This window comes from Zonotrichia albicollis, chromosome 9, assembly GCF_047830755.1.
Source record: "Zonotrichia albicollis isolate bZonAlb1 chromosome 9, bZonAlb1.hap1, whole genome shotgun sequence".
Classification (NCBI taxonomy): domain Eukaryota; kingdom Metazoa; phylum Chordata; class Aves; order Passeriformes; family Passerellidae; genus Zonotrichia; species Zonotrichia albicollis.
In genome coordinates, this window is record NC_133827.1 from 31,526,419 (window position 1) to 31,545,867 (window position 19,449).

Below are 19,449 nucleotides of genomic sequence, written 5' to 3' on the forward strand. Positions count from 1 at the left end.
CTTGAAGAGGTTCAGCACTTGGGAAATTTGTAAATATTCAGCTGAGAGGAGCAGAGCATATGTGTGATTTACTGGGTGTGCTTGGCAGCCTTCGCCTGTTTATTGGAATAGAGCAGGAACAGCCATTATTAAAAATAATGGCTAAAAAATTTAGCCTTTTTTATTATTAAAAAATCCCAACAAGCTACCAAAAAAAAGTCCCCCAGGAAATATTTTTAAATTTTGCTTGAGGCTTGACTGAGCACATAGATTTGGTGCTCTTAAGTCCCAGGGAAAGCCACAGGCATGGAGAGGAGGCAGAGAGCACAGCAGTGCTGTTCCCGTGGTGCTTCCCAGTGCATCCCAGCCTTGGCCCTGGATCCCCAGCTCTGCTCACTCTGCAGCTGCTCAGCTTTTTTCTCAGGGATCTTGGAACGTGTTGGCAGCACCACGTGGATCACATGAAGCCAGATCCAGTTCTCTGTCCCAGGGATGGAAACCTGCCCATCCCTGTTATCTGCTAGAGAGAGAGTAGGGAGCAGCAATATGTGAATTCAGCTCCAAGGGGCTGTGGAAAACCAGCCTCTCTCCCCTACAGTCTGCTGCAATAAACATCAGCCCAGAGCCCCCGGGACAGATGGATAAATCCTCCAGGACTGTGCTCAGGGACCACTCCAGGTCACCATGGCTCTGTCAGTACAACGCTGAATATTCAGCGAGGTTCTTCCTGTCAAGTGTCCTGTGCTTTGGTTTAAGCATCAGACCAAACCCTTTAAGCACCAGACTAACCCTGCTTGGTGCAGCACCCTGTGTGCTCGCTCAGCCCCCAGGAAGCCGGGGCTCTAATGGAGTGAAGCAATTCACTGGAAAGCATTGGGGTAATTACTGACAAGGCTGTTTACATATCAAGTTCCCTCGTTGTGATGCACTGATTTGGCTCTTTGTACACAGCTGCTGGTTTAATGCTGAAGCCAGCCCTTTCCCAAGCTGGGCTGTGAGAGAACCGCTTAAAAATGTGTTGCCTAATTGCTGTTGCTTAATTAACGCTAGGAGCATGCCAGCTCTGCTCTTGGCTGTGCCAGGGAAGGGAGGCAAGCAGAGCTGAGAGGGGGAAGCTTGGAGGAAGCCTGGAGCACAGTAGGTTTGTGCTGGTCTTAATGATCTACCAAACACTGCTGAACTTTTTCACTGGGCTGCAAAAAACGTTAAAAATTTTTCCTTCTCTTGTCCCTTCTTCCCCACAGGGAGCCAAGTCTGAGAGGCAGCAGCTTGGTACGGTGTAGGTTGGAAGGGAAGGTGTTAGGCTTAACAAGTCCCAGAATCACAGAATATTCTGAGTTGGAAGGGGCCAACAGGGATCATTGAGTCTAACTCCTATGTAAATGGCCTGTCCTGGAGGTTTGTTTCTGCTACCCCCATGTTTGCTCTGGATGTGTGGAGCGTGGGTGTCCCATGGTTGCCAGAATCTGGGGTGGCAGCGCAGTCAGTGTGGAGCAGTGCAGCCCCAGCAGAGTTTCCAGAAGGAGCTGGGAGCACTGGGATTGTATTACTTCTCTGCACCCAAGCCTGGTGCTTCACCCATCTCACTCTTCAGCTTTAATGTCACATGTTTTTTTTTTTTAATTTTTAGTTTTAGTATTTTACTGTCTTGCACTGCTGGACGTGGGCTTACAGAGGTAAGAGAGGCTTGCATAATCTCTTGCTCTTCCCTGCCTGTGCAGGGGTCCTGTCCTGGCGAGCTGGAGGCTGAGCAGCATTGGCCTGGCTGCCCTTCTGGTGGGAAGTGCCAGCAGGAAGGTGCTGATGTTCAGACTCAGTCACCAGCTCCCAGCTGCTTTCAGCATTAACTGTCTGCTGCAATGGAAGGGTCACGTTCAAGCAGAATACCCCTCTGTTGGATGTCTGTGGCATGGGTGAGGGTGTGAATGAGTGGGTGTCCTGCAGATGAGCATGTGCAGCTCCTGCCCTTGCAGTTCAGAGAGGAGTTTAGATCCATCTGCAGACGTGCACTGAGCCTCTGCCGTGGTTAAATGGCTGTTCAGACTTGGAAGGAAGGAGTGGAACATAAGATCAAAGGTGGATGGATGAGGCTGTAGGTCTCAGACATCTGCTAAGTGCATTGCAACTGGCTGTGCTGCAACATTAAACTCCCAATGCCTCTTGCAGAGGAGAATTCCCACTGCCTGCATTACATGGCAGCCCAGATTCACAGCCTGTGCTGTGCTGCAGTAGAGTTTAATTATTTTTCCAGACCAGTTTTTAATCCACTTACTTTTCAATAGGCCTATTTGAACATAAATGAATGTAATTAAATGTGTGTTTCCCAATTGAATGAAGGCAAGGTAGAGGAAGGCAGATGGCCTGGAAGGGAACACAAAGGCTTTGGAACAAGCTGCTGTGAGGTGCTCTCATGTGGGTTTTGGAGTTCATGATCATCCAGTGAGGGAGATGCCAGGGAAAACGAGGCTGACACCCATGTGAATTGCCTTGATCAGAATCCTCCTGTTTGTTGCAGAAGTGCGTGCGACTCATCAGGGGAAGTGGAAAAGAAATTATGTCTTTGGGATCTCGGTTATTGCTCTGTAGGAGTGTGAACATGCTGTGCTGCTGCTGTAGATCTGTTGCAGCTGTGTCATCTGATGAGGTGCTGAGCAAAGAGCTCTCCAGGCCAAGGGGTATTGGTGCCTTTCAGTGCTTCACAGGATTTGGTGCACCAGAGTAACTTAGGAGAGACCTCAGTGTGTGTATGTAAAAAGGAGCATCTGGGTATAAGCACAGGTCAGATTTAATTCTCACACTGCTATGGAGATAATTCTTTATTTCTTGTCCAAGTGTGGAGTCAATTACCTGGACCAGTGAAAATTACCTCAAGTCCTTTGACTGTGGGTCAGCAGAGTTCAATGCCTGCCTGTGATCAGATAAAACCTGAAGCTTGCTACAGTCCTTGGACTGAGGAAAAGGAGTCTCACAAATTTGTCCCTAAGTTGGAGTTGCTTAAAAGGCCCTACTGGAGCTGAATTTTTGGTTTGTTTGCCCATTATTCTGGGAGGTGAAGTGGGATGTAGTTTCAGTGCCTGAGTTCAGTACTTTCAGAACTAGACTGTGAAGATTTTTTGATTACATTTCTCTGCAAGCATTAAAGGGAAAAACCCACAGTTTGCCCTCAAATCTTCTCCCCAGGTTCCTGCCAGCAGTGCTCTCAGAATGCTCCCTCTCATGCTGGCACCCGATCAGTTTGACACTGGAGGGGCTCAGGGCACTGCTGGCAGCAGATTGGTGCCAGCCTGTGCCTGGGGAAGGTGGCATTGGCTCAGGGCCAGCTGCTGCAAGGGAAAGGAGCCTGAAGGTTAAGGAATAGTTAAGCTATTGGTACCCTAGAGCTGTTGGCCACTGCTGGCTGATGGAAGATGCTGCATGTGCCTGAAGCTCTGGATTTCTTTCTCTTTCCATGCAGCCAATGCTGACATTCATGCACACTGAGGAAACAGTGCAAGGATCTCTCAGGCTGCAGAGGACAGATTTTGTTTCAGCTGCAAGATGTTGAGGTGTGTAGCAAGCATCTCCCATCATGGAACTAGTAGAAGGGGCAGGAGCAATGTTTTTGGGGTTTTGGTGCTGTGAGCTGTGGCTGGCCTGCTCCTTCCCTCCTCAAGGCGGCTGAGTGAGGACAGGGCTGTGCTCAAAGCAGCTTGCTCCCCTCACGGTGACAGTGCCAGCCCAGCAGCAGTGCTGTGTGTGTGTGGAGATGGAGCACAGCAGCTTGGGGAGGGTGGCAGAGGACAGGGCTGCTGCCAGGGCCTCCTCAGGCCCCAGAGCTGCTGCCAGAGCAGTGACAGGGTCAGGGAGGGGTGCAGGGAAGCCAAGGGCCATGAGCTGGGGCAGGGTGACCTCTGAGCTGTCCTGTTCCCTCAGTCAGGGTAGCAAGGCAGGGAGAGGAGGTCAGTGTTTCCAGTCTTGGCTTTTATGCTTTGTTCTGCTGCTTTCAGCAAACTGATTTGGCCGGAGGAGTTGTGGGGGCTTGCAGACAATGGCTGCTCACATTTTCCAGCTGTCAGATACTTAATGACATTAACTCCCCAGCCTCCTGGGGTTTTTTTTACTGATTTAATTTTTTTTTTCTTCCTGGCACAGCCAGCTGAAGTGCTTCCACTTCAGATAGCCCCAAATCCTGGCCCCATCAGTGCCCTCCCACTGTGCCAGGCTGCCCCCCAGCAGCAAAAGGGTTTTTGCTTATTGGAAACAAAGTGCCGAACATCTGAGGTGCAGCAGGGACCCCTGGCCTTTCCCTCCTCTGGAGGAGCTGTAAATGTGCATTAACCTGATGGATGTGTAGGAGGGAAGCATCTCCCCCTTGAGAGCAAGGAAATAATTCATTTTGTATATGGAATAGGCATCTGTTCTCTGCACAGAATACTGAAAACAGCAAAAGCCACAGGGTCTGAGCATCCCAGAGAAGGGGAGGGCGCAGGGGTTTGCCAGCTCCATGGCCCTGCTCACACTCAGCTGCCAGTGTCCCTGCCTTGGACCCTTGTGGCCCTTCCTGCCTGTACACTGATTAATAAACTGGAGCACTGACTTTTTGTGACTGCCTACTGCTACAGCATTATAAACAAAGAAAGAAGAGAAAAAGGTTTGTTCAATTATTTTTGTCAATTAACAGACCATTTGTATTCAGCTTTTCCTGAAGGAAGGGTGGTCAAGGAGAAGGCAGGACATAATAAAAAACGGAAAAATACCTTTGAACTCTGTCCAGCTGCTTGAATTCTGGAGCTGAGGTGCATCACACCACTTGTAAACTGATAAGTGATCCTTTCCCCCTAGCTTTGACTTCAGGCATACAGTTTGCCCTTGAGAGAATATATAATAATTCATAATTTCATATTTCATATTTAATATAATGTAATAACACAATTGCGTATAATATAATATATAATATATAATATATAATATATAATATATAATATATAATATATAATATATAATATATAATATATAATATATAATATATAATATATAATATATAATATACAATATACAATATATAATATATAATGCAGACAGTTGGCATGCTGTCACAATATGCTGCTGCTATGTGTGAGCATGCCTGTGTGTTTAGATGATAAGAGCTGTAATGCTTGAGGAGATTTTGGCCTGGGAACATCCTGAAGATTGACAGTGCCTTTATGCCCCACTTGGAGTGTGCCTGTAGCTATGTGCTCTGGATTTTGCACAGGATCTGCAAAAAAGTATAAATAAATAAAAAAGCTTAGATATTAGTTTATTAGCTTAGATATTAGTTAGATATTTAGGAACACTCTAGAAGGTTTCAGTAAGTTGCTTCAATTGTTCTTTGGTATTCCTGCTTTTTATCTTTCTTTGTTTATAATGCTATAGCAGTAGGTAGTCACTAAGGCACAGCAGTAAAGTCAGTGCTTTAGTTTATTAATCAGTGTACAGGCTGATTAATAAACTGAACTAAATTAGCAAACCCTCTCTGCCCCGGAGAGCCCAGACTCTGGGCTGTGGGGTGGTGGAGTGTGAGTGACCCAGCATGGGAGGGCCACAGCACCAAAGTCTGGCAAGGTCTAAGCTGTCATTCTGTGTAGCAGCAAGGAGATTTCCTCTGCAGATTTTGATTTAACAGCTCAGAGCCCATGGGTCAGACTTGTGAGCCAAAATTCATTATTGGAGTTAGATCCCAGCAAAAGCATCTTTGCTCCCCTTTGTGCTGCAGAAAGTGAACTTCAGTTGTTCTCAGATGCAGGAGGTGAGGATATTCTTCCCCAGCCTCAGAGTGGGCAGTGGGACCATCTGGCTCATGTTTCCCAGGGGTTTGCTTTAGCCTGCAGACACTTGCCAATTCACCAGCAGAGCAAAGGCGGGAGTGTGGGAGGGTTCCCATGGGTGGTGAGTAGGAGGTGATAGCTTGTGGCTCACAGACCTCCCGATGTGCAAGAGGAAAACTCAACTATAAAGGGCACTTGAGGGCTGATGTTGCTCCAGACCTGACATTATTCCAGTCCGCTTCACCTGAGGCTTCTCCTTTTTGCACCGTTTCATTTTCTGCTTCGCTGCCAATGAAAGCAATATTCTGTTTTGATATTATTAGTGCTAAAAAGCCTAATCAGCCCTTTTCTCTCCCTGACAATATCTGCCCTGCCTGCCTGAGAGCTGATCCACCCTGCCCAGCCAGTCATGCAGCAGGATTTCCCAAGGGCTGTGGCACAGCATCCTCCTCCCTTTCTTGGTGTTTTTCCTATTTACCAGGCACAGAAGGCTGTGGGAAAGAGTCAGGCTGACTGTGTCATCCTTCTCCCTCTGAACTGACACACACTGAAGTCATTAACTTGACTATCAAATCTCAGCCGTGGGCTGAAACTTGGCAAAGAAGGTTTTGGGGCAAAGTGTGTGTGTGGAACAGGATATAGTGGATTTTCCTGTAGGAAGTCACCTGGGTCAGGGACATAAGAGGGTCATCATGACCATGCCTTCAGTTTTCTTCACAGCTGTGTGATTTATGGGCAGGACACTCATCCTGGTTCAGATGTCTTTCATTGGTATTTGTGGGCTGTAGTTAGTGCTGATCTGCTGTGCCTGACCCCTTCTTGCCAGCTGAACACATAATTGAGTCTTGTTAGGGTCATTCATTACAGTGGTCAAAGTGCAGTCATAGAAATGTGGATTTCCCCCTGGGAGAATTCACAAGTGCCCCTCTCCTCAGCTGCAGATTGGATATTACCATCCAAGAAAGCTGTGAATAAAGTTGTTCAGGAACAGGCAAACCCGGAGCATCTGTTTTTGGGCCACTTTACCTGGGGTTGTATTTTGGTCTCCCCTTAGCAGTAGGAGATTTGCCATTGACTGTCATGGCTTAAGTTTTGATGCAAGCAAGGCGAGCTGAAGAGGATTTTCTTTCATTTTGTTTCACCAGCTTTCTGGTTTGAGTCTGCCTGTCACTTCCTTGCTCCAAACTACTTATTTGGCAGGTCAGGAGTGTGAGTCACAGCCATGGACCAGGATCCTGCCTCCTGCTTTGGCCAGCAGCACTGCAGCTGGGGCAGAGCAGAGCTGCTGCTGATGCTCCAGTGCCTGCATGCTGCAGGGCATGGGGGCACTCACCTGGAGCAGGGGAGGGGGTAAATTCATAGGTTAATGGGTAAAAGCACTCATTCTGATCTGAGCCCAGACTGTTTTCTAATGTGTTGCTTTCCAAGGAGAACGCTGTGTACTCTTACTTGGTAACTTCAGCAAACTTCTCCAAAAGGCAGGATCACTTTCAAAAGAAAAAGTCGGTGGGAGATACATCTGCACACAGGCTGTCTCTAATATCATGGGCTGGGAAATGAAACTGGATTCTAAAAGGAGATATTCCCTAGAGATTGAATGGGCTTTGCAGAATTTGTGCTGACTAGGGATAACCTTTCCATGAGCATTGTAGGGAACATGGGTTTTGTTCTCTCTGCTATCTGACTATGTGACTTGTGCTGGACCCACTGCTGGAAAAAGAAAAGCAGTTCCAGTTGGCAGGACAGTGAGATACAGAGTTTCCTGGAGATATCCCTCCTGGTGTCTGTAGTGGCAGGATCATGTGGGCCAGTCCTCAAGGATTCATCTCTTGCTCCCCACTGCTAAAAAAAGCAGAGAAAGTGAATATGCAGACCCTTAGAAAAACTGCCTGGCAATTTTGTTGGTGAAAATGCCAGTGCCTGCTTCTAATAAGAAAGACAGGGAGGGAGGGAGCAATATTTTGTTTCTGGTGTGTAATGTTAAAGCAAACAAAAGCCCTCTTAGGGATAAAGGAGGCTCTCAAAGTGCTGTGGCCTGCTTGAGACATGCAGAACTTTGTTCACAACCTTGAGGACTTGCAGGCCAGCTTCAGGCATCGTGTGTGTTGGCCAGACAACAGTGAACCCTTTGAGCACACTTTGGGTCAGGGTACTGTTTTCTTGGAGGGGGAAAGGGAAGGGAGGCTGGTGCTTTGGTCTTGTATCAGCAGCCGTCTGTGGTGAGCCGCAGATGGTTTCAGTGGATGGCAGGGCTGGCTGTGGCTTCTCTGTGCAGGGCTGGCTCCCGAGGCACTGAATGTGCAGCAGCAGAGCCATTGCTGTCTGTGCAAGACTTGAAGTGCCTCTGCCCCAGCTCTGTGGTTTCAAAGAGAGCTTTTAAACTAACGTGGGAGTCTGTGAAATTACCCTGCTGCGTTGTGTCAGCTGTTGACACAGCAACATGACAGTATGTCATCACTTATTTCCTGCTTGAGGGATCATAAAGCCTTTTTGCATGGTTTGGTGCCATCTGTTTTCCAAAAGAGAAACTTTACGGTATTTCTCTTGCTCTCATTGTCCTCCTCCTCCAGACTTGGCCTCTGGTGCCTTTCCTGAACCTTGCTCATGAGCTCTGTGGGGTGAGGTGAGAGAAGGAGTTACCCACCTTTCGTACATGTTTGGGGCTGCACTGGCCCTGCTCTGGACTGCTCTCATCTGCTGACAAAGAGGACTATTCTGTGCAGTTCATGGGTACCTAAGTCTGACCTCTTTGCCTGGACAGACTGGGATCAAAAATGCCAGCAGGGCCAGCTGACCTGCTGAGCATGAGACAAAGAAGTGTAATATGGTACTTGGGAAACAGCAGTTGATTTGCTGGTTTGAGCATCTGGGCATGGTGGGAAGCCCTCAGCCCATACCTGAATGTGAGTTTGAATCTCTAGCTGCAGTGGGAAGCCCACCCTGTCCTGGGCAAACCAAGGGCTGCAGCTCCTGAGGCTTTGGTCCTTCTGGTGCTTCACTCAGAACAACTTTTTTTTTCCAGCAGTCGAAACCTGCTGCTGTTGATGTTGGTCTGGTGTAAAATCCAGCCCAGAACTGAAGGAAAATTGGAGGTGGTTGTCTCTGCTGCCCCATCACAAGAAAGAGCTTTTGCTGCTGGTGCTGTCCTGCACAGCAGAACCTTTCCCCTGAGCAGGGCAGGGGCGTTTCTGTGCAGCTGCAGTCAGACACACAGGCGGTCTCACGGCAAATCCTTCCGAGAGCTGCTGAAGGAGCTCGGCTCAGGTCTCGTGTCAAGCAGGATGAGGGAGGAAAACGCCTCCAGCTTGTTTGTGGTCTGGCAGCCAGAGAACTTTCTGCTGCTGTCACTGGGAGCCAGTGTTCCTTTTTACATTTACGTCGTTCCTGGATTGTTTCTGCTGAGAGTGGCTGTGCCACAGCCCAGCACTATGAGCTCCAGGGAAGCACTCCCAGGCAGCCAGAGGAGAGGGATGCTGCTGTCATGGGCAGCATCTGTGAATAATAACCCAGAGAGCTGAATGCAGCACTGATGCTAGCTCTGCAAGTCTGCCCATGCCTCCGTTTGCCAAGTCACCATTTAGGTCATGCAGATTTTATTCTGTGCCCCAGATTTATTTTGGATGGAAAGCCACGTGTTTCCAGTGAAGTTACACCTGCAGGGATTTATGTTTTGAATTAGCTTCAGAAATGACCAAAACACATTTCTCAAAAGTTCTTCATATTTGCACTTTTTAAAGTACAAATCTTTTTTTTTTTTTTGGTGGTGTTAGAAGTATGCTCAGCATTTTTAACGGTAGTCTGATCTGGGAGCAGATGAATGTTTCTCCAAGAGCTTCTTGAAATGAACAGCTGTTGTTCACTAAGTCAAACAGAAGAGTTTTGTGGAAACTAAGTCCAAATTGATTCTCTCAAAAAACAAAACCAAAATTAGATGCGGTATTATGGTTAGGTGCACGTGCCAGAGGCTGAGTAAATTTAACAACAGACTTGTGACTTAGTCTTCACCCTATTTAATCCATCAATAGTTGGCTGTAAATCTCTGTTTAGAATAGAAATGTTGGAAAGTGCTGCAGCTCCTGCACTCACTGGGATGCTGTGAGTTGTTGTTAGAGGTGTGTGGTGGCTGATCCTTCTCACTGATGGGATTTCTTTTTTTGTAAAGAAAAAAAGTTTTTGTAGTTTCCCCTCAGGGGTTTGGGGTGAGTCCCATACAGTGTCATTACATCTTGCCTGCCTGCTGCCCTCTGTGACTTTCTGTCTCTGCCTACCTGTGTTGTCACCCTGGATTGTGTTTAAGCAAGTTAAAGAATCTTTGTGAACCAGATGATGATTAGCATCCTTACCAGAAGTTTTGCTAAAATACTTAGCTGTATTTTCTTTTAAAAATCCCTGTTTCTTTCAGCTTTATCTTTTCTGTGCCAAGGAAAGCCAGACTTGGTACCAGTGAGGGAGAGACTGGTTCCTCTGCCTTCATCCATGTCATGTGCTGCCAGGGAGGTGCTTGCAGGTTTTATTTTCTAAATAAATAATTTTTAAGGGTTCCTGAGTTTGCTGATTGGGTTTTCAATAAAATGGAAACATTTGCAGAAAGCAAAAGGGTGAATCAACATCTGGCAACTTCCTCAGCCACTCTATTTTTTGTTCTTTCTTGTGGATAAATGCAAAAGAGAATTCAAGTGAAGTCTTTGTGCACATAAAACCCTCACTGTCCAAGCATGATTGATTAGAGACGCTTGCTGTTTCCCTAATTCTCTTTCTTAATCTTGGCATCATCCACGTTTTCCGTCTTAGCTGTTTCCAGTGGGGATGAAATGTTTGTGGAGGGGCAGGAGCCACCCACCCACCCACGTTGGAGGCTCCTCAGACAAATGGGACAGTGTTCCCTGCAATCACGGGTGGGAGCAGGGAGCCAGCCCCTGGCCACAGCTCAGGGCAGCAAAGCCATCCAGAGCCTGACCCTGTTTGACTTCTCTTTTCTAGATCTCAGTCTCTATAAACAGCTTTTTATGGTATTTGCCCTTCAAAGAGGAACCAGGGTGTGGATGGGAACAGTGACAAAGAGCCACTTATAAGGACTGAGTGAGCTCTTACAGGAGTCCACTGCGTAATTTTCAGATCAACAGAAAAATCCTGCAATGTCTTAAGCCCTGCCGTGTCATCTGAGGTTTTTAAATGCTGTCATTCTGCCTCCCAGCAACCAGGGCCAAAAGGTTTGTCCTCCTGTTTAACAGGGAAACTGAGTCATAGGGATGCTCAGTGCCTGGCAGAAGAATTCCCAGTAAATCAGAACAGAGCCAGCAACTGAAAGCAGAGCCCCAGTGCTTGGGAAACACTGGCTTCTCCCAGGAGCATGACTTCATGTGTCCTCAGCAAGGGCAGGCAGCTCCTCATTTTTGCACAGCTCTGCCCCAGACAGCAGGTCCTGTCTCTCAGGGTGGCATCAGTGCAGGGGCTGCAGCAGGGGCACAGAGCTGCAGGGCTGTGAGTGACAACAGCCTGTGCTCAGGGGGTCCCCACAGCATCCCTGTGGGACACACCACTCCCTGGGTGTCCTGCTCATTCCTGTGCAGCTCCCCATGGGCTGTGGATCATCCTGCAGCAGGAGCCATCCTTCCCTGGAGCTGCACCAAGCAGCTGCTTTGTCCATCTCAGGCAGAGCAGTGCAAGCAGAGATGGAATAAACACCTGTGTCCTGCCCCAAGTGACACGTGCATCCTTCAGGATGTTGCTTCCCAGAGCCAGTTGAGAATTGAGGAACTGAGGAACCGGTGCTTGGGTAGGAGCCCAGTGAAGGTCATCCATCACCACAGATGATTTTCAGCCCTTGATGTGAAGCAGGTTGTGGAGGGGTGTGTCTGTACAGGGTTTCCAGCAAGCAGGACCACAAGGGTGTGAGAAGATGGAGCTTTACACTGTGTGTGATTAACTTCATCCAGGCTGTGACCTGCATCCTGCCTGGCTCTATCCACATCTGCCCCCAGTACAGGAATGTGAGCAGTCCAAGTGGCCAGTCCGTGCACTGCTCTTGCCCAGGGTAGTGCTCTGTGTCTTATTTCCAGCTTGAGAGGAAGAAGGGTGAAGGTACACACCCATAGGAGAGCACCCAGAGTCAGAAATGTGGGATGTGCCCATGATCAGCAGAGGGCACATCTCTCTTGGGTGTCCTCAAGGACAGACATGTGCCCTCTTCCCCTTGGGTCACTCACTCCAGTGTGAACTGGTCAAACTGCTGTTTGGGTGGGAAAAGCTGACACATCCCATCCATGTCATTCTACTAATTCTTGTGAAGGGAAAACTGCACCCCTGGGAGGACCCACTCTGCATTTCTGTAGTTCTTTACCAAGCCAGGAGAATAGAATCAATGAGGATGCCTGGAAGCCTCAGTCAGGGGAAGCACAACCCCTTAGCTCAAATCTCCTTGCCTTTGTTCTCCAAGCAGGTTTGCCATAGGTGTCTCCCATTGGATGGGGATGTTTGGCAGCCCTCCAGATGGGCAGCAGCTCCTGGGCAGCTCACAGGGTAAAAGTGATGCTGCTGCAGCAGCAGATCTTGTGATTTGGTGCTAATGGCTCTATAACTCCATTACTGTGCTTTTGTAGGGGGATTTTTTATACACTAATTAACCAACAGTTTGATTTGGAGGCGATACTCTGGGCTCTATTACAAGTGGGCAATTGTAACTCAACATCTCAGAGGGGCCCCATGGCACAAAGGAGGGGTTTGAAAGAGCTGCTTTTGGCAAAGGCTCCTTCATCCCACTGGGGATGGAATGTCCTGATAAGGGATGGAACTGCAGGGCTTGTTTCACTCCTTCGAGGAATGGCATTAGGAGGCAGCCCCAGGTCTGGTTCTGATTTGCTGTGAGACATCAGACTCCTTACCTGCAATTGAGGGAAAATGATACCTCTGTGCAGGGGCCTCGCAGGGTTCAGCTGAGATTAATAGGGGAGGGAGAGGAGATGAAATATCTCTGGCATTTTGTTGTTACTATTAATGATGTAGAGTGAAGCCAGGGCATTTCTGTGAAGGATCACTGCATTTGCCTCTTGAGATCTGACTGTGTTTCTGCCCTCCCCTACCCTCTACTAATCAGAACAGAGTTAAACTGTGTAGTAGAAGGGCTCAGAAAGCAGCATTTCTCAGTGTCTGAAGGAAAAGCAGCACGTTTCCTGGTGTAATTAGGTCCAGGCTCTCAGGAAATGAAGGCTGTCTAGCTGATAAGTGTTTAGTAATGATTACCAAGCCAAGGCTGGGGAAAGCAAGCAAAGTGTTTTCATTTCAGAAGCAGCCAATCCAGCTGAGATTGTGGTGTGTGTCATATATGGAGACAATTGTCCCAGTGGTATGTGGCCTTGCTCACTGGAGCACGAGCCAAACCTGCCCTGGTGTAAGTCCATAGAAACCTCTGGAGCTGCACCAAGAGCTTGAGCAGCAGAGCACACATCTCCAAACAGTGCCCTGGGCTGGCAGAGCTGCCATTCACCCAGACTGGTATCACTCTGCTCTCAAAGCCAGCAGTTCCTCTCTCAAATCAGTAACAGTGCTCATCAAAGCTGGGGGGCTGGAGGAGGGCAAGAAGCACGTTTGCAAGGGTAGAGTTACATCCTCTCCAAATTAAATACACGTTTCTGCAGTGGTGCTGGGTAACCTGAATGTAGCAATGCACAAAGTGGGTTCTTCAGAGTGCTGTGTGTCAACCCTTATGACAGGGAGCCTCTCCCCGAAAATTCCAGGGTCAGATTGTGCAGGGAACATGTCTGGAGGTTGATCTGCTTGAAGCAGAGCACAATCCATCCCATGCCAGCATACTCATCCTGTCAACAACCCTTGAGACATGATGTGCTCTCAGTGTTCTGGATGAGAAGGTGCCTTGTGTTCCTCTGCCCTGTTTTGTGTCCCTTCATTTCAGAAGATGCCTTTTGGTGGGAAACCCTATCCCTGTTGTATTCAGATGGGTTTGAGTTTCATGAACATTGAGCATTAGAGGAATTGAGGAATTTTGCATCATTGCTGGAATTCCTCTTGCCTCCCAGATGAGTCAGCCTGTACTTCGCAGCTCCACATTTTCTGAAAACTCAACCATAGCCTAGTGGTAGGTCTTTCTCTCCCCAACGTGTACTCTGGTGGAAATAATATACTGATGTCTTAAAATCTCCCAAATCCCTTATTTATTGCAGCCTGTATAAATGAGTTCCAGAAGGGATTACCCAACTCCCAGGAGGACAGGGCCATCAGTGGCTTTTAAGCGCAGTGCTCCAGAGGCAAATCCTGGCTCAGGAGGCCTGTAAGCTGCTGGACATGGCTGACAATGCCCTGTGTGTGAGGGTCCCTGTGTACCCACCATGTATTTATGGCTTGCCCACAAGTGTCCACCCCTGGCCACTGCTGGGGGAAGATTCCTGGGATAATCAAACCTTTGGACTGGACTTGGCAGCCCATGCAGGCAGTGTTCCTGGCAGGACCTCTCCTTTGCTTTGCAGACCAACCAAGATTAAATTGCAGAATTGTGGATATATTTTCACTTCTTCCTTGTACTCTCTCCCTTTATCTGCAGACTTTGTTTCCAGTGCAGTGCCTTCGTGCTGGCCCATTAGTGGAGAATCAGCACAAAAATCTCTCTTCAACTATGGCAGTTTTCTTCAAACCCACCAAAGGCATAAGTTGAGTTTGCTTCCCCTTGGTGTCAGTCAGTTCCCCTCATGGTGAGCACAGACCACCCCCAGTCTGTAGATCTTCTACAGACTTTGCAAAATGTTTGGATTAGAATGTGATGGGTTTATTTAATCAGGTCTGCAGTGCCCTAATGTCTGTCACCATCATGATGGCTTCCATGAATTCAGCAGCTGTCAGTCATTATTTGCTGGTTTATGACTTGAGCCCCAGAAAAGGTATTCAGGAAATATTGTGTCTGGAAAAAATGTGAATTAAAACCATTTCCTTGAAGACTGTTAAGGTTTTGGCTGAAGAAACAATGCACAGATATGCTGTGAGCCTGCTTTCTTGTTGAAATTTATGGTTTGTTTGCTTTTCCCTTTGCTGCCCCATCGCAGATCAGGGCAGGGAGAGATAACCTTGTCCTCAGATAGCACAATCCTGTTTGCAGCCCACCCTCAGGGCTCTGCACTCTGCTTTTCAAGCTAAAGCTCTGGTGCTAATACCATAAACTGACCATGGTGACTGTCTGAATCAGTCAGCACCTTATCCAGGAGAAGACCTTTCTGTGGCTCAAGGGAAAAGGTAGGGAGGCAGTCTTCAGCCTGGCACAGGCCTTAAGCCTGTTGACAAAATACCATTTACAGCATGAAAGGGCTACAAAAAACAAGTATCATTTATCAGCAGGTCGCTGTGTCTTCCTGGCTCTGGGATGGAGGTGGAAAGCCATGTGTGTTTTGAGAAGGGCGTGTTCTGGGGACACAGGAGCTGTTTGGATGTTGTTAGGTAGCAGCAGACAAGCACATACATCTGCACAGGAAACTTTGGCTCCCAAAGGGCATTCAGCAGCTCATCATGTCTGACTCTTCTAAGAGGTGCTGAGCCATTGCTAAACGGTAGAAAGGGAGGAAAGTTTCTGCTGTAGGAATTTTCTGCTTGTCTCAGATTTTTCTGTTGTGTTTTTCTTAAGTGTTTTAGTAATTACTGCCATAGAGATACCAGTGTGGAGACAGCTGGGTTAGGAGTGTGACCCAGTTATCAGTCAGTGCAGCTTGATTAGCTGCAGTGTGGATGCTGGAGAAAATTCACATCTAAACTGCAAAGCTGCTTTTAACTGCCTGCCAAGTTTGTTTTGTTCTGGTTTTCCCCTAAAAGCATGACACCCTTCTCCCTTGATGGCAAAGGCTTCCCTCACTCCTCACCAGTGTGTTGAATGAGATTCACCTTTCTTCTCCCAGGTATTCCCATGACTTTGGGGAACACCTGCCTCTCAGTTATCAGTCATAATATAAATGACAGCTTGTTATTTGTCTATCAGGCAGTGGCCTATAGGAGTGCTGGTGGTCCAGGGAGGGGATAGTCACATCCTGCTTGCTCCCAGCTGCTTGATTTCATTAGATTAAAATGCCTGGGCTAATCTTTGATACTTTTCCAGGTGAGCAACAGCTCAGGCTGCCACAGGGATGTTATAACAACAGGAGGAAGGACATGCAAGAAGAAATTCTGCTGTGGAAAGCCTGGCTGGTTTTATGCTGTCCACCTTTTGTTGCCATTAGTGTGTGAGTGTATTGCTTCTCCCGCGCTACTCATCTCTGAAGGAACTGGTTAATTACCTGGCCAAGGAAAACTCTGGGGTGCAGGAGCTTCATGGGTAACACCTGCACAGATTCCTGAGGGCTGAATACATCCTACCTTTTCCTCATTGAAAATACTATTTCACACACAACAGAGCTGCTGTCAGGGTTTGTTAGGCAGACTGAGTGTCTACGCAGGACAAAATGTGACTCAGAGTGTATTTCACAGTCAGTCAGATCGAAGGTTCAGTAAACACAAACACATTTCCCACTGCTTGCTCTGCAGATGAATCTGCAGTGCTTCAGTGTGTTGGAGATTTATATGGGAAGGGTCCTTCCCACTGGGAAGTGGTTTTGCTGTGAGTAAATGCCCTGCTCCTTGTGCAGGATTGGTTACACAAGTGTGCACTGGAGCATGTAATGCACAGCCAGAAACGTGTGGAAATCTTCATTCTTACATGCCTGGGAACAGTCCAAGAAGAGCATGTCAGAGACGGAAGGAAGGGAGAATGTGAGGGTCAGTCTGATTTGTTTTTTTAATGCCAAATGGCCCTTTCAGACAGAGCTATCCAGCCAGTCTGCTCAGCATGGACTCATGCACACATGAAATAATGCCAGTGTGGCTCAAGTGAGAGATTCATTAGAAAAAAATATTATTTCCATCTTCATTAATTGAAAGAACTTTTTTCCATAAAGAATATTGGAGTGGTGTTTGGTTTTAGATTTCCAAGTATCTCCCACTTTCTGAAGACAAAATTCATCATGTAGTTAGCTCATATGACCACGCAGCTACCAATCCACATATGTTTGTGTCCTGAAAATTGCTTGTTGGAATACCAAAAAACCCCAAGCTGTTTCTAAATTTCCTTTCTCATGAGAGATTTTCCCTGTGTCAGTTCTGCAAATTTGTTCTGTTTTGGATTTGGAGCTACCAGAGTGATTGGTAGGCAGCAGCACACCAGCTGGGATGGTCTGAGAGGAACTGTCCAAAGCAGGCTGGAGATTGTCTTCATTTTGAAAATTAGAAAAACTCTGAAAATTTACATGGAGAGCCTCCATCACAGCAGTAGCAGGGGTAGGAGGCAGGCCTGTTTATCTTGAGTTGGAAGACAAGAAACTGGTGAAAGGTTTGGAGAGCAGGGGATGGTGTGGAACTGAACTTAGAGATGGCCTCACACTTTGGCTCCTGGTACCTCTTCCCTGCACTCAATGAAGGTCTTTTCCTGCTGTGTGCTTGCCTTGCTCTCTGATTTTGGTGGTTCTGTGCGAACAGTTGGTGCCATAATGGGCTGCAAACACTTCAGCAAATGTGTGACCCATCAGCAGAAGGAAAATTTCCTGATTAACTCCTCTGGAAAATTTCATCCTTCTTATTTGCAATAATAAAATAGTTGAGATAAGGTCAGATGCTATTTATAGCCATCTCACCGCTCCTTGCTCCTTCTCTCCTGGGCAGTAAGCTCTGCACAGACACAACAGGATTAATCCTTCATGGCACCGAACCTTTTATTTCCCTTGTTGTGCTTGCAGGCTCCAGAGCCTCCTTCCCCTGCAGAGCCCAGTGCACTGAGCCTTCAATACAGCACAGCAGCACTGGAGCTGTGGAAAAGTTTAGAAAAACATTATCTGTTCAGCAAACCAGGGATTGTCTGTGAGGCTGGAAACTTTGGTTTCTAGATCAGCTGAATGGTTTGAAATTTTTCATCACAGGCTCCATGCCAGGTTCATACACTCTGCAATTAACTGAGGTTATGTGCAGGTAGGTCCAGTCCTGGCATGGTGAGAAATGCTGAAGGATCTGACATGTTTTCCAATATATAAACCTTACTTCTGTTCCCCTCAAAAAAAAAAAGTTTTAATTGAAACTGTATTTTATGTGATGAAGAAACCTTAATATAGAAGCAGGTTGGATTAGGACAGTTAGACACAGAATGTGTGACAGCTGCCAATATCTGATATTAAGTTCAATGCAACTTAGTAGGGAACTCAGTATGAAGAACAGTCTAAGGTCTTGGCTATATCATACCTGTGACCTCTTTTCTCAGGGAGTCAGGATCTGTATTGCTTTGGCTACCTTCTTTCTAAAATCCTCTGACTCTTGCACCTCTTTCATCCTTGATTTTTGCCCTGAAAAGCTCAGGGTGAGCTGGGGGCAGCTTAATACCTGTAGCTGCTGTGGTTACAGCTGCAGAGTGTCAATGCTCAGCACAAGCAGAGAGGCGGTGGGAGGGCAGCCCTGGCTGCATGAGCTGACTGTAAAGCTGTGCAGTGCTTGTCTCACAGGCCTGGCACCCTGCCTGTTCCACTTCCTTACCCCACTGCCAAGCTCCAGAGAGCAAACCTAAAGGATTGTGAGTTTTGGGTCATTGTAGCTGAAGCCATGGTGCTGCAGTGAGCCCTTTTCCCTGGGGAAGGGGACAGGAGTTTGTGCCAGCCTGCTGAGCATCTGGCACCAGAGGGGCTTTGGTCAGCATGCATTTGTCTGCAAGGGGTGAAGGCAAGTGTGAATTCAGAGCATGTGCCTGCCCTGGAGCTGAGCCAGTCGGAGGTGTCTGGGGCAGCTGCCAGTGATGGAGTGAATCCTCTGGGTTTCTCTTTAGGGCACCCAGCAGCCAAAGTGGGGGTGAAATCAAGCAGCAGGTTAGACATGTTTCAGTGAGACAGCTTGGTCCTTAAGCCCAGCAGGTTGGTGACTGTGGCATCACAAGTACAAATCAGGTTGCTCAGCATGGAGTTTGCTGGCTTAAACATACCTTGACAGGTACCAGAATGGCAATGAATAGTAAGGGTCTGTTAGAATTGTGTTGTGTGTCACCATGCAGCCCATGGAGGCTCCATAAAGGATTTTCTCAATGGTTATCAGTGAAAATTGGGTTCAGATGTCTAGTGGTGATCAAGATGCTCACTCCAGGTCCTTTCTGCAGCCTGTGTTTGTTCCTGCACAGTGCTCCAGTTACAGCAGCCTTCCTCTGCAGGCTGGAAGCCACAACTCCACTGAAGCCCAGGCCAGCACTGTCCCAGCTGGGAGTGAAACTGAGCATTGCAGTTTGCTGAAATTCTTTCATCTGAGGTTCTGCTGCTTAAAATATTTTTTATACGAACCACTCCTAAATCTCATTGAGGAAAATAAACATCTTCCAGCATCAGAACCCCGCAGCACTTACGTGTTGTGTTTTCCCCTTCTCAGCTCTAGGTGTTGGTATGTTAAGATCAAAATGGACAGGACAGGGTGTTCCCAGGGCTCTCTCAGTGCTGATGCTCTGATTTCTTGTGTCTTCTCTGGCTGAAATACACAGGGTTTGGTGCAAAGCTGCAGCAATTGCCCAGCAATCCCATTCCAGTGGGGTGAGCAAGCAGGGCTTAGAGCACATACTGAGGTTGTGAGTGCACATTTGTCATTTTTTCCTTGCTCGTTTTCATTCAGCGGTTGTTGTGCAAAGATCAAAATCTTGTGTTAC

The 19,449-nt window shown here is 47.5% G+C and overlaps 1 protein-coding gene across 4 annotated transcripts in view; it reads left to right on the top strand.

The window, feature by feature from the left end:
• P3H2 (prolyl 3-hydroxylase 2) overlaps positions 1-19,449 on the top strand; it is a 64,625-nt gene that overhangs the window by 25,081 nt on the left and 20,095 nt on the right. The window lies entirely within an intron of this gene.